This window comes from Schistocerca nitens, chromosome 2 (assembly GCF_023898315.1).
Source record: "Schistocerca nitens isolate TAMUIC-IGC-003100 chromosome 2, iqSchNite1.1, whole genome shotgun sequence".
Lineage (NCBI taxonomy): Eukaryota > Metazoa > Arthropoda > Insecta > Orthoptera > Acrididae > Schistocerca > Schistocerca nitens.
The window spans coordinates 100,260,181-100,274,491 of NC_064615.1; the positions used below are offsets into that span (position 1 = coordinate 100,260,181).

General features: G+C 42.8%; 1 non-coding gene across 1 annotated transcript; it reads right to left on the reverse strand.

Moving 5' to 3' along the window:
- Positions 1-1,835: 1,835 nt before the first annotated feature.
- On the reverse strand, positions 1,836-1,908 carry Trnas-cga (transfer RNA serine (anticodon CGA)). The gene has a single exon. It is a non-coding gene; the product is annotated as a tRNA-Ser (tRNA).
- Between the last annotated feature and the right edge of the window lie 12,403 nt (positions 1,909-14,311).

A 14,311-nucleotide genomic window follows, 5' to 3' on the forward strand; every position in this document is an offset into this window, starting at 1 on the left:
AATGATGTGGTTTTCTTATAGATTGCCGAGGAAGACGCTTTAGAAACACGGCCGCTCAGAATCGACGAAAATGCGGGGATAAGGGGCGGAGAGCGGAGGTGGGGCCTCATAAAGGGTCAATGGTACCACGCCTTTCCTTCGAGCGTTGATTCAGGCACATTTCGGGGTCGGAAACGAGAGTTACCATCGCAATCAGCAACAAGACGGCATTCTCACCACTGGTAGCGTATTTTCATGGTGGAAATGTAGGAATTTACTCCCGTAGACTTTTATGTATTGTGCAACATACTATTAATCTATGTGTTCATAGAGGGAAACAAACTGCGACAAGAAGTGCACACGTTTGCTTTCGATTCGATGCTTTGTTAATCAATTTGCACTATTTCAGATTGTACCACCATCATTTGATTACGAACGTTATCTCTCCTTGCACAAAAACTTTTTAAGTTTCTGCATTATAATACCTTTGTGAAAGATGTAATTCTGCTAGTTCCACTTCGCATACCGTAAAGATCTCGTAAGAAGCGTATAACATTAAGCTACGTTTTATTATTCTCATATGCCATGAAAAACACTCTTCATTTACATTTTCGAGAACAGAGATCACCAATATTCGGTGGCAAAAATTAAGTGAAGATCGACTTATTTTTCTTTGGTGCTAGCAAGTTTTCTCATTTACCTTTTCCCGTGCGCTCAAAAACTGATCATTCGACAGGCTACACCAAAATATTTTGAACAAACGCGTTTATCCAGTTTATAAGAAGGCATAATATTCGAAAAGAGTCTGCCTTAACTGTTTAAGTGACAGCCATATTCACCTTTTTGCATAATACTATCGTCCCAAGCAATTTCCTCATTACACTTATGATTCCTTTTTCCAACTGCACTGACGGAAAAAACTAGCAATAGAAAGAAGGAGTTGTGCGACGTAAACAATAGTTGGTAGGTCTATTTCTAAAAAACCATACTCCGTCCGAACAGGCCTTGGAAGGCCCAGCGGTACCGACCAGCCGCCGTGTCATCCTCATACTACAGGCGTCACCGGGTGCGGATAGGGCGGAGCACGTCCTCGGAACACCGCTCTCCCGGCCATATGTCGGTTTCCGACACCGGAGCAGCTACTTCTCAACCAAGTAGCTCCTCAGTTTGCCTCCCAAGTGCTAAGTGCACCCTGCTTGGCAACAGAGCTCGGCAGACCGGATGGTTTCCCGTCCAAGTGATAGCCCAGCCCGACAGCGCTTAACTTCGGTGATATAACAGGAACAGGTGTTACCACTGCGGCAACGCCGTTGACAGGTCTGTTTCCACATCTGAAAAATAATGAATATTCAAATTTTGCCCTAGTCGTGTAAGTGGCGTTAGTAGCGTTACTATGAGGATGCAAATCACGTTCGCTCTAAATATTCACTGTAATGGTCTTGAGGTTAGTTATCTTTGACAAAGGAATTGGTGTATTGATGTTAGTCAAGAATGAATGTAAGCCGACAGAGACGTCATCATTAATACCTCATTGAGTTTCAGTGATGTCGTGTAATAGGACTACGAGAAGCTGGACGTGCTTTCCACTGACCCCTAATCACCTCTATTTGCGTTTTCAGCAGTGTTAAGTGACAACTCATTGGGGAGCTAAGTGGAGATCTGTGCGTATTATAATGAACACGTTCTGCTTCGGTGCCAGTGATGGCCGTGTGTTGTTAGAAGGAGGCCAGTTGAGGACCTGCACCAAACCTGTCTGCGTGCTAGCCACTCTGGACTTACACATGGAGTTATGATCTGGGGCGTGATTTCGTGTGACAGCAGGAGAACTGAAACTTCCAAGGCAGATTAAAACTGTGTGCCCGACCGAGACTCGAACTCGGGACCTTTGCCTTTCGAAGGCAAGTGCTCTACCAACTGAGCTACCCAAGCACGAATCACGCCCCGTCTTCACAGCTTTAATTTCGCCAGTACCTCGTCTCCTACCTTCCAAACTTCGCAGAAGCTCTCCTGCATACCTTTCAGAACTAGCACTCCAGGAAGAAAGGATATTGATGAGATATGGCTCAGCCACAGCCTAGGGGATGTTTCCAGAATGACATTTTCACTCTGCAGCGGAGTGTGCGCTGATATGAAACTTCCTGGAAGATTAAAACTGTGTGCCGGACCGAGACTCGAATTCGGGATCTTTCATATCAGCGCACACTCCGCTGCAGAGCGAAAATTCCATTCTGAAAACATCCCCTAGGCTGTGGCTAAGCCATGTCTCAGCAATATCATTTCTTCCAGGAGTGCTAGTTGTGCAAGGTATGCAGGAGCGCTTCTACGAAGTTTGGAAGGTAGGAGACGAGGCACTGGCGGAATTAAAGCTGTGAGGATGGGGCGTGAGTCGTGCTTGAGTAGCTCAGTTGGTAGAGCACTTGCCCGCGAAAGGCAAAGATCCCGCGTTCGAGTCGCGGTCCGGCACACAGTGTTAATCTCCCAGGAAGTTTCATATCAGCGCACACTCCACTGCAGAGTGAAAATTTCATTCAGAAGGGAAACTCTTAGTTATCCCACACACCATGACCGGAAATTCGTACGTCAATGTGGTGATTCGATGTGTTGTGCTGCCATTCATGAACAGCAATCCACGGTGTGTTTGCCAACAGGATAACTCTAACCAACATATCGCTGTTGTATAGCAACATCCCGTACAGAGTGTCGACTTGTTGCCTTGGCCTGTTCGATCACTAGATGTGTCTCCAGTAGAACACATATGGGTCATCGTCTGATGACTTCTCCAGCGTCATCCACAAACACCATTAACGGTCCCCGTTTGCTTACAGATTCAGCCGCCAAATAATTGTAAAAATTCATGGTGAAACCTTTGGCTGTCCTTTATTTTGCACAATTCGCTATTAGTTTCGGTCAACTCACCATTATCAAGTTGAGGTGAGATTAACGGCAGTAAAGTTATACCATAATTTGAAAAAGTAATTTGCTCTTTTGAGCCCACTATAGTACGTAAGAGACACCTGTGAATTTGAAATTTTCGGACTCAGTAATCATACGCCCATTGTGTGTAATTAAAAAGTCAAGGTTTGTTAAATTTTGTGTTAGGAACTGTAAAAACTGAGTCTCAATGTGATTTAGCGTCCTCTCTCTCCTCTGCATTTGACAGTGGAATTCCCTTTGCACTCTTAATGTTACCACCCTTTCTTTGACTTTTCTATATGCTGAGTCAGTCCTTCCGACAATTATTACTTTTAGATTTATTCATATTTTTCATGCAGCCATTTTGCCTTAGCTTTCTTACACTTCGCAATATCTATGGCCTCAGAGAACTTCAAGTGTATCGCTTCATTCCCTAATACTTCCGGGGTGGCCGAGCGGTTCTAGGCGCTACAGTCTGGGACCGCGCGACCGCTACGGTCGCAGGTTCGAATCCTGCGTCCGGCATGGATGTATGTGATGTCCTTAGGTTAGTTAAGTTTAAGCAGTTCTAAGTTCTAGGGGACTGATGACCTCAGAAGTTAAGTCCCATAGTGCTCAGAGCCATTTGAACCATTTGAACTTCCGTATCCCACTTCTTTGCGCATTGATTATCCCGACTAACTTCTTAAACATCTATATCTGCTCCTGGGTGCGCCTTACAATACAGTATCTGATTTCGGACTCTCTACCTGACTGTGATATAATCTAACTGAAATCTTGCCGTATCTCAGTACCTTCGCCACGTATACCTCTTCCTCTTGTAGTTCTTGAACAGAGTATTCGCTGTTTCTAGCTGAAATTAATTGCAGAACTCATTAGAGTTTCTCCTCTTTTATTCCTTGTCATAAGCCCAATTCTCCCGTAACCCTTTTTCTATTCCTTCCCCCTACAACCGCATTCCAGTCCCCCAAGACTATTAGATTTTTATCCCCCTTTACGTACTGACGTACCCCTTCACATCCTCATATACTTTCCCTATTCTTCACCTTCGGCTTGCGACGTCGATATGTATATTTGAACAAGCCTTGTCGGTGTTGGTTTACCGTCGATTCTGATGAGAACAACCCTGTCACTGAACTTTGCCCTACCTTCCTATTCACAACGAATCCTACTCCCGTTGTACCATTTTCTGCTGCTGTTGATATTACCCTATACTCATCTGACCAGGCATTTCACTTCACCAACCCACACTATTCGATGTGTAAACTCTGCATTTTCCTTTTCAGATTTTGTAACTTCACTACCACGTTCTGTCTTCTGACAGGGTGACTTCTTATGCTGGAAGTTTTCGGCCGCCATTTCTGATGATTTTTATTCAAAACTGAAGCTGTGGCAGGGATCGAATCCTTGACAGAGGACGTGTTGATTACTAATCAGAGACGCTATCCCTCTTTTTATCAGGCACTTTAGCGCATTTTAAAAAAAGGTCTTTAAGAGATCAAGTCGTGATTTGGCGGAGGCAGAGTGGGCAGCGATCGCAACCTGAGGCCTAGCCACAATGTCTCATCCATTCCTTTCCTGGGGATGTGGTCCAAGACATGAAATGGCGCTTCTTTTTAATTTTTATTTTATTTTATTTCTCTTGCTCTTTGTAGGTGCAAAACATAACATACAGAAACTAAAGGCGACATTTAACACATCCAAACGTAAAACAGCTCCCAGTGCCTTCTAGATTTAGAGAAGCCACTAACAAAAGAAAAACCTGTCCCTGCTACGGCCCATTTGGCGTGTATCCAGGTTGGCTTCTCGCTAACATAGAAACAATATATAGTCCACTGAGTATATCAGGCATGTAGCTTGATCTGTCTTCTCGTTTCACTTCTCACACCCGGAGCACCCCAGCTAGCCTGAGCATCAGTCAATAACGAACCCAATAATTGGAAAAACATGTTCTTTATTTGACGTGTCGCTGCAAGATCATATGTTGCTCCTGCAGTAAGTACCAGAAGTCTATCACATCCTTGTCATTGGCGCGATACAGATAACACGTCGCCATCGCCTTTATCCAGTTTACAGCGTTTGTCTTCGCTGTGGAAAAGTATACTGAGCCGTGTGAGGCACGCATTCTTACCGTTCATAACTTGGCGTCTTGTAGTAACGGTAGTGGCATCACGTTTCTTCTTGTGTTAACGGCGCCACTGAGTTTGCTAGTATTGTTTGTCCGCGAGTGGAAGCAGCAGCGGTTATTGATAGCCAGTACCGTGGTACTATCTTTGGTACGACCGCTTGTATTTCTGGGACGTCGTGTGTGCCAGGAGCAGGAGGACGCAGCAGCGAGGAGGTCTGCAGCGCGGGGGCAGGCCGGGACCGCTGGGGGCGTGCAGGCACTGTCGGATGGTGGGGCTGTTGCCGACGACCGAACCCAGGACGTTTGAAGTTGACTGAACCTGATCCAGTAGTGAAACCTTCACTGTTTGAGATCTCGCTGTTGTTTGCGTGTTGCTGCTCCCAGAGCCAGTAAGACCAACCACAACAAGTGGAGTCTGTCAGGTTGGCGGATGCTATTAGCCGCCTTCTACTCCTTGATATTAGTTTGAATTTGGTGTTGTTATTGGTGCAGTGCAACAAGCGGTATCTTACTGCCTAGTGGCCGCTAACGCCCTAGTTATCTGCCCTGGAGGTTAGTGTAAATTGCGGCAGTGTACTTTTCCTTGTCTTGCCGACGCTGTCTGGCATGCCTGTAATTTGACAGCTTCCTCGATTTGGGTATGGATAATTGTTTTCCTTGTCTACCTTGGTTATAGTGGTTCCTTCTGCCTCTTGGTGTTCTGGAGACGCAATCACTTCGCCCTTGCCTGAATTATTCCATCGCTGTACTGGTTATCTGGCGTTAGGTGGATTTGTTAAGAGGGTTGGTCGGCGATTAAACCATCTCTAGTTCGAGTTGCCCTACTTAGGTGAACATTACTCTTGGCTGCCAGCCTCATCGCTTGTTCAGCTGTAGTGACCTTCCTCAGGTCGATCCGTGGAGCACTACCTGTCGATCACTCCATCTTACTTGGCCAAGTTATCATAATTCTTTAAAATTTACCTTAATGTTTTAATGTGTACTTGCCTTCCTCACTGAAATTCAGGCCTTCAGCCGTTGACTATTTTGAAATTGCTTGTGGCCTTTAGCTGACGAATAATTTAAAATTTTTTCTTAATCAGGCCTTCAGCCATTGATTGTGTGTAGCATTGCTTGTGGCCTTCAGGTGACAAATAATTTGCAATTCTTTCTTAATAAGGCCTTCAGCTGTTACTATAGCTTGTTACAGTTTTTGATTGTTTACAAAGAAAATATCTTAGTATTTGTTAACGTGTAACTGTCTTCCTCACTTGTAGTTCAGGCCTTCAGCTGTTGAGTGTTCTGAAGTTGGTTGTGTCTTTCAGCTGACAAATAATTTTGAATTCTTTCTTAGTAAGGCCTTTAGCCGTCAGTGTAGTAAATTCCTCTAAAATGATTGTTGAAAATTATTTCCGCAAATAAAGTGTATGTCTTTACTGTAGCCAACGGTAGCTGATTGCAGTGCCATCCACAATCGTTGCCTTATCCTGTCTCTCCCTGTCTACCAGGTCACATATACTTTCTCCGAGAATAGTAAGGCGTCTCCTTTGATCACTGTGTGCGCCGTACGCAATAAAAGGGCCTGCATTTTCTTCGTAAGAAACCAACATTTGATTGTCTTGCCACAAACCAAACGATGCTCGCCGGAGGTCAATAGAGTGCAGTCATTGACGGTTCTGTACTTTACCGTTCACCACTGCATACTACAACGATGCACGTACCTCTTCAGGGAGAGAGGTGGAAGATGAACTGCTCTCCGTATTCTTTGCCACCGTATCGCCGGGTACCTTTGTTCAGCCACATCGCGCGGGTATTGTTGCAAAGGAAGCCTCGATATGCGTCTGTAGTTGTGGGCACGCTGGTCGGCGGCCCGTAACTGTAATCGACGAAGAAGTCCCGAAGGTTCAAAATGGTTCAAATGGCTCTGAGCACTATGGGACTCAACTGCTGAGGTCATAAGTCCCCTAGAACTTAGAACTACTTAAACCTAACTAACCAAAGGACAACACACACATCCATGCCCGAGGCAGGATTCGAACCTGCGACCGTAGCGGTCGCGCGGTTCCAGACTGTAGCGCCAGAACCGCTCGGCCACCAGCGGCCGGCGAATTCCCGAAGGTGTGCGAGAGGTACCGTTATGTGGCCAACGCAGGGGAAGGGTTGGTGGGGTGACGAGGGTGGAAGGGGGTCACTTGGTTGAAGGTGTGATAGAAATCCACTGCCAACAGGGCCTTTAGTAATCTACGAGGTGCATTCAAGTTCTAAGGCGTCCGATTTTTTTTCTCCAGACTGGGAAGAGATAGAAACATGCGCATTGTTTTAAAATGAGGCCGCGTTCATTGTCAATATGTCCCAGAGATGGCAGCACCGTACGGCAGATGGAATTTTACCGCCAGCGGCGAGAATGAGAACTGTTTTAAATACTTAAAATGGCGACGTTTTCCTTACTTGAACAGCGTGCAATCATTCGTTTTCTGAATTTGCGTGGTGTGAAACCAATTGAAATTCATGGACAGTTGAAGGAGACATGTGGTGATGGAGTTATGGATGTGTCGAAAGTGCGTTCGTGGGTGCGACAGTTTAATGAAGGCAGAACATCATGTGACAACAAACCGAAACAACCTCGGACTCGTACAAGCCGGTCTGACGACATGATCGAGAAAGTGGAGAGAACTGTTTTGGGGGATCGCCGAATGACTGTTGAACAGATCGCCTCCAGAGTTGGCATTTCTGTGGGTTCTGTGCACACAATCCTGCATGACGACCTGAAAATGCGAAAAGTGTCATCCAGGTGGGTGCCACGAATGCTGACGGACGACCACATGGCTGCCCGTGGCATGTTGCCAAGCAATGTTGACGCGCAACGACAGCATGAATGGGACCTTCTTTTCGTCGGTTGTGACAATGGATGAGACGTGGATGCCATTTTTCAATCCAGAAACAAAGCGCCAGTCAGCTCAATGGAAGCACACACATTCACCGCCACCAAAAAAATTTCGGGTAACCGCCAGTGCTGAAAAAATGATGGTGTCCACGTTCTGGGACATCGAGGGCGTAATCCTTACCCATTTCGTTCCAAAGGGCACTACGGTAACAGGCGCATCCTACGAAAATGTTTTGAAGAATGAATTCCTTCCTGCACTGCAACAAAAACGTCCGGGAAGGGCTGCGCGTGTGCTGTTTGACCAAGACAACGCACCCGCACATCGAGCTAGCGTTACGCAACAGTTTCTTCGTGATAACAACTTTGAAGTGATTCCTCATGCTCCCTACTCACCTGACCTGGCTCCTAGTGACTTTTGGCTTTTTCCAACAATGAAAGACACTCTCCGTGGCTGCACATTCACCAGCCATGCTGCTATTGCCTCAGCGATTTTCCAGTGGTCAAAACAGACTCCTAAAGAAGCCTTCGCCGCTGCCATGGAATCAAGGCGTCAGCGTTGTGAAAAATGTGTACGTCTGCAGGGCGATTACGTCGAGAAGTAACGCCAGTTTCATCGATTTCGGGTGAGTAGTTAATTAGAAAAAAAATCGGAGGCCTTAGAACTTGAATGCACCTCGTACAGCCGACATCAGCGCGATTACATCGCTGTACGTCTCTTGCGCCGTGCGTATATTGCTCTTCTCACCCAGAGACGTTTAATCTGAATGTATTTTGACTCTGCTCTCTAATTGTTTATAGATTGTAAATACAAATGCACCACTGAATTGTAATGAGGCGAAAACGGAACCAAAAGCACTGACTCGAGCTCAGATGTAAAAATACAGTTAATACCATTAAAGTCAACCATAAAACCAGCAAAATAATTTGTACTGAACACCAGCACGTAAATGTTAACCGTTTGCAAAACATTTCGTGTAATGAATAGTTACTCACTGTAATGGTAATTGTTACTGATTCTGGGAAGACAAATATCCGGAAATATTTGTTTTCTATTATAGCAAGTTATTTTTGGGAACTTCATTCATTAAGCAAACAATCTATAATTTTGTATTGCACTGTTACGTAATTTACAAATGTGATCAGGTTTTGCAATGCACAATTAAAATATGAAATATGTTATTCCGAAGTGATGTGTTGACACCATTCATTTAAGTTATGCTTTTACGGTTTTTCAGTTGATCATTATTTTATAATTAGTCATCCTAGAGGGTCTATACAAGGGCGATGTACTTGAGGACAATATTATGGAAATGGAAGAGGATGTAGATGAAGATGAAATGGGAGATACGATACTGCGTGAAGAGTTTGACAGAGCACTGAAAGACCTGAGTCGAAACAAGGCCCCCGGAGTAGACAACATTCCATTGGAACTACTGATGGCCTTGGGAGAGCCAGTCCTCTACCATCTGGTGAGCAAGATGTATGAAACAGGTGAAATACCCTCAGACTTCAAGAAGAATATAATAATTCCAATCCAAAAGAAAGCAGGTGTTGACAGATGTGAAAATTACCGGACAATCAGTTTAATAAGCCACAGCTGCAAAATACTAACACGAATTCTTTACAGACGAATGGAAAAACTAGTAGAAGCCGGCCTCGGGAAGATCAGTTTGGATTCCGTAGAAATACTGGAACACGTGAGGCAATACTGACCTTACGACTTACCTTAGAAGAAAGATTAAGGAAAGGCAAACCTACGTTTCTAGCATTTGTAGACTTAGAGAAAGCTTTTGACAATGTTGACTGGAATACTCTCTTTCAAATTCTAAAGGTAGCAGGGGTAAAATACAGGGAGCGAAAGGCTATTTACAATTTGTACAGAAACCAGATGGCAGTTATAAGAGTCGAGGGACATGGAAGCAGCGGTTGGGAAGGGAGTAAGACAGGGTTGTAGCCTCTCCCCGATGTTATTCAATCTGTATATTGAGCAAGCAGTAAAGGAAACAAAAGAAAAATTCGGAGTAGGTATTAAAATCCATGGAGAAGAAATAAAAACTTTGAGGTTCGCCGATTACACTGTAATTCTGTCAGAGACAGCAAAGGACTTGGAAGAGCAGTTGAACGGAATGGATGGTGTCTTGAATGGAGGATATAAGATGAACATCAACAAAAGCAAAACGAGGTTAATGGAATGTAGTCGAATTAAGTCGGGTGATGTTGAGGGTATTAGATTAGGAAATGAGACACTTAAAGTAGTAAAGGAGTTTTGCTATTTGGGGAGCAAAATAACCGATGATGGTCGAAGTAGAGAGGATATAAATGTAGACTGGCAATGGCAAGGAAAGCGTTTCTGAAGAAGATAAATTTGTTAACATCGAGTATAGATTTAAGTGTCAGGAAGTCATTTCTGAAAGTATTTGTATGGAGTGTAGCCATGTATGGAAGTGAAACATGGACGGTAAATAGTTTGGACAAGAAGACAATAGAAGCTTTCGAAATGTGGTGCTACAGAAGAATGCTGAAAATGCTGAAGATTAGATGGGTAGATCACATAACTAATGAGGAGGTACTGAATAGGATTGGGGAGAAGAGGAGTTTGTGGCACAACTTGACCAGAAGAAGGGATCGGTTGGTAGGACATGTTCTGAGGCATCAAGGCATCACCAATTTAGTATTGGGGGGCATCGTGGAGGGTTAAAATCGTAGGGGGAGACCAAGAGATGAATACACTAAGCAGATTCAGAAGGATGTAGGTTGCAGTAGGTACTGGGAGATGAAGAAGCTTGCACAGGATAGAGTAGCATGGAGAGCTGCATCAAACCAGTCTCAGGACTGAAGACCACAACAACAACAACAACTAAACAAACAAAATTCACTGGTGTTCTGTAAACTGTACTTATTTATCATAGTTACCAAAATATTAAATAAGCTCATCACTTACAGCATTTTACTATTTAACTACTTGTATTCTCGGTATCAATAGTGGTGATACGATAGGACCCCCTTAGGTAAATGACAGACTAAAGTTCATTTACGCTATAACAGTTGCTACATTAGAGACTATTGTTCAGTTAAGAAAATCTACTATGCCGGCTAGCCTTGTATAATTTAAAGGTGAAACTGGTTGCACCTTACTTTGATGACTTGCTGCTGGTGCGGCATAAGGTATTACTCGGTGGCAATGTATGGCAATAGGCTCTTCTTTATCGTCGCTCCAAATAACAAGTTTGGGCCCCAGTGCTCCTGTTAAACATTAGTTCCTATTGATGACAATGTACTGTGCGCATTTAAAACCACATAAAATGGCTGGCCATTCAGTAAAAGTCTTGCAATTTATTCCATACATTCCCGCGCGCCACGTCTGTACTCGACCACTTGCGGCTAGCAACTCTCTCCATCGGCTACTACTGCCCGACTCTGCTGTTACACACCCAGTGAGAATACTCTTTACTTTAAACCTGCTCTTTGGCTCTACGCAATAGCAAACTTCCCCGTCTAGGCGAGCGTTTTTACTACATCATAATTACAATATTCGTTTTTAATTAGTTCATTGGAAATAGTTATTTGAGACTTTGACAACATTAATAAAATAATGAGCTCGCACAGTAAGTGAAATTACACCATAGTTACATTATGGTTACAGAATTAATCACGCGAAAAAAATTTTAGACACTTTATTGTTGTGTTTCATTCTCTTTGCCTATACCTGTGACCACACCGTCCTTCCCCTCCCTGTCTGTCCATCACCTCTCTCTCACCATACCAGTAGGGGGCTGCTGGCTCTTATCCTCACGGTAGTTCTTTCCAGACAGTAATTGACATGTGTACCCAGTTTGGTTGAAATCGATCCAGGGTTTTAGCCCTTAACTTGCGAGGTGACTTTTCTGTAACGTATACCACGAGCTGGGCTCTCTGTGACCACTATGTTTAAACCGAGATCTAAGGCAAAAATCATTTGAAAACTTTTATTTATACTATATAACATTTATTTTTACAGTTATTTAAGTGTTGTTTAAATGCTTCTAGATTATTCTATGGCACTAAACAAAGCCTGCAGTATTTCACTATGTGTTACACAAATTTTGTGTGATTCTCTTAAATAGTACACATAAATCGACTGTTAGGGTACTGAATTTTACATTCTGGAAAATTATACAATCTCTATAGCAAATAAATTTCCAAATAAAACTAAATTCCAGGATTTAAATTTGCGTACAAAAATTCCAACCGATAGATACAAAAAGAAAGTCTGTCAAATTCACATTCATTGCTGGGAACTACATTTTTCTTATCACGACTCAGAACACATTTGATTTCAACCGACACGTTTGAGTATTTCATTGAAGAAACAGGCAGATCTCCCATCACAACTTTCCTGAAGTTTTTCCTCCGAATGGTGCTCTTGTTCGTTAGCAGAACTGTGATCACTGGCTAATGTAAAATCGTCGTCTTTTTCGTTTATTTCTTGATCTATATCACTGACGCCTTCCTGCATAGACTGACTAACAATTTCATCGAACTCGGAAAAGTTAAAACTGACGCATTCATGCCAACACATTTTGAGCTATAAGGTGCCGTACTGAAGAAAACAGGTGCGTAGTTCACCAGGTGTGGTCTAGGAGTCTCCAATTCCCATAAATAATACGTGTCAACAATAAACACAGAAGGCGATAACGCAACCGACAGCAAAACATCGTAGGCTTGGCAATTTAATGAGGGTAATGGGAGTATCGAAGTATTCCACCACAACTGGCCTTGGAGAGCGAGTTCGACAATCTTCGCGCAGTCTGAGAGACCACACTTCATAAGGTAAGGGTTAGAAGGAGCTTTTTACTGCAGTTTTGACCAAGTAAAGAAAGTATTACACATATTACACAAATAATGGTACTTATTTCAACTACATTGCTAACGAATTTCGCCCTGCTGTTTCGTTTTCGTACATCTCAATATTTTATGATGTCGCATGTCCTGAACTATGTGTCAATAATGATACAGTTTTGTAATTAAGTTCATTGGCAATGTAAATACTGTCTGCGAAAAGTGTTGCGTATACAGTTAGTAATAAAGAAGTATTAAATTTAAACATCAAGCATTGTGCTGCAGTTTTTCACTCGTCTCAATGAAACTGACGTTATATCTCCTGAACTACATGCCCTACAATGATATAATTTTATGGGCACATTTAGTGGCTTATATGGATACTGCATGCGAAATGTGTTATGAATAGAATAAGTGGTAAAGAAATAATGAATTTAATCGCCTTGCATGATGCGACAGTTTTTCATGCACGGCAGTGTCTATAGCGTCATATACCATAGAATGATATAGTTCTGCAGCTTCATTAGTGTGTGATATGTGAAAACTGTCCGCAAAATGTGTTGCTATACAGTTAGTAGTAGAGACGTACTAAATTAAATATTCATCCTTGATGTGGCAGTTCTCTATATGAACAGCGAAAATATAGTAAAAGATAAAACTTTTCTCTTTCATCATTTCTGGTGACTGTCAGCGATAAAAAAATTTCGTAAGGGTTCGAAACTATGTGTTAAGTTGGTTGCATGTCACTAAGTGCTGTCATTCTCAAATACTGGAGAGTACAGTTTGGGTATCCGCGCGTCGTGTGTTACACTTCTTTTTTAGCCCCAACCCTTTGATAGGTAGATAGTTCTTACACTCACAGCTATTCTTTCCAGACCATAGGTGGTATATGTAGGCAGTTGGTTGGAATCGGTCCAGTGGCTTAGGAGAAGTTGTGGAACATACAAACGTACATCCATTTTTATAATAAGTATCGATTAAAAGAAATAGTTTTTTAGTGTTCATTCACTATAGTTGAAATAATTTCACCAACATTTTATCTGAAACAACACTGGAAAGTATTAAATACGCGTTTATAAGCAGAAATATCAGTTGACGTTATTATTATTATTATTATTATTATTATTATTATTATTATGTCTTTGAGGACTGTTTAATCAGGTAGAAGGTTCACCTTTGTGGTCTTATCAAAAGATATGTTATAACCTGTTATCTGTCACTGCTACCTACGAGACTCGCCCTCTCAGACCAAGTGCGCCCATTTTCTATGTGAAACCCCATCGTAGTGTACAAAATACTGCATGACACTATCGATAATTCGAACGTTGTCGCCTCCGAGATCCCTTGCAGGAACTATTATGCAGTGTTTCTTATGTCAGTATCCACTATTCGAGATATTTTGTCAAGTACTAATAAAGTCTGCCAATAACGGTACTGCTACCTTCTTCCAAAGATACTTAAAAATTTACACCTGGCACATTTTATCTTTGTTACACACAACTACAACACTCATTAATTTAAGTGAATATGTTCCCAGTGTATGTCAAATATTTATTACCACGCAAATGCCCGGCTGGACCTCTGGAGAGCAGATTCGTTAGCTGAAGACA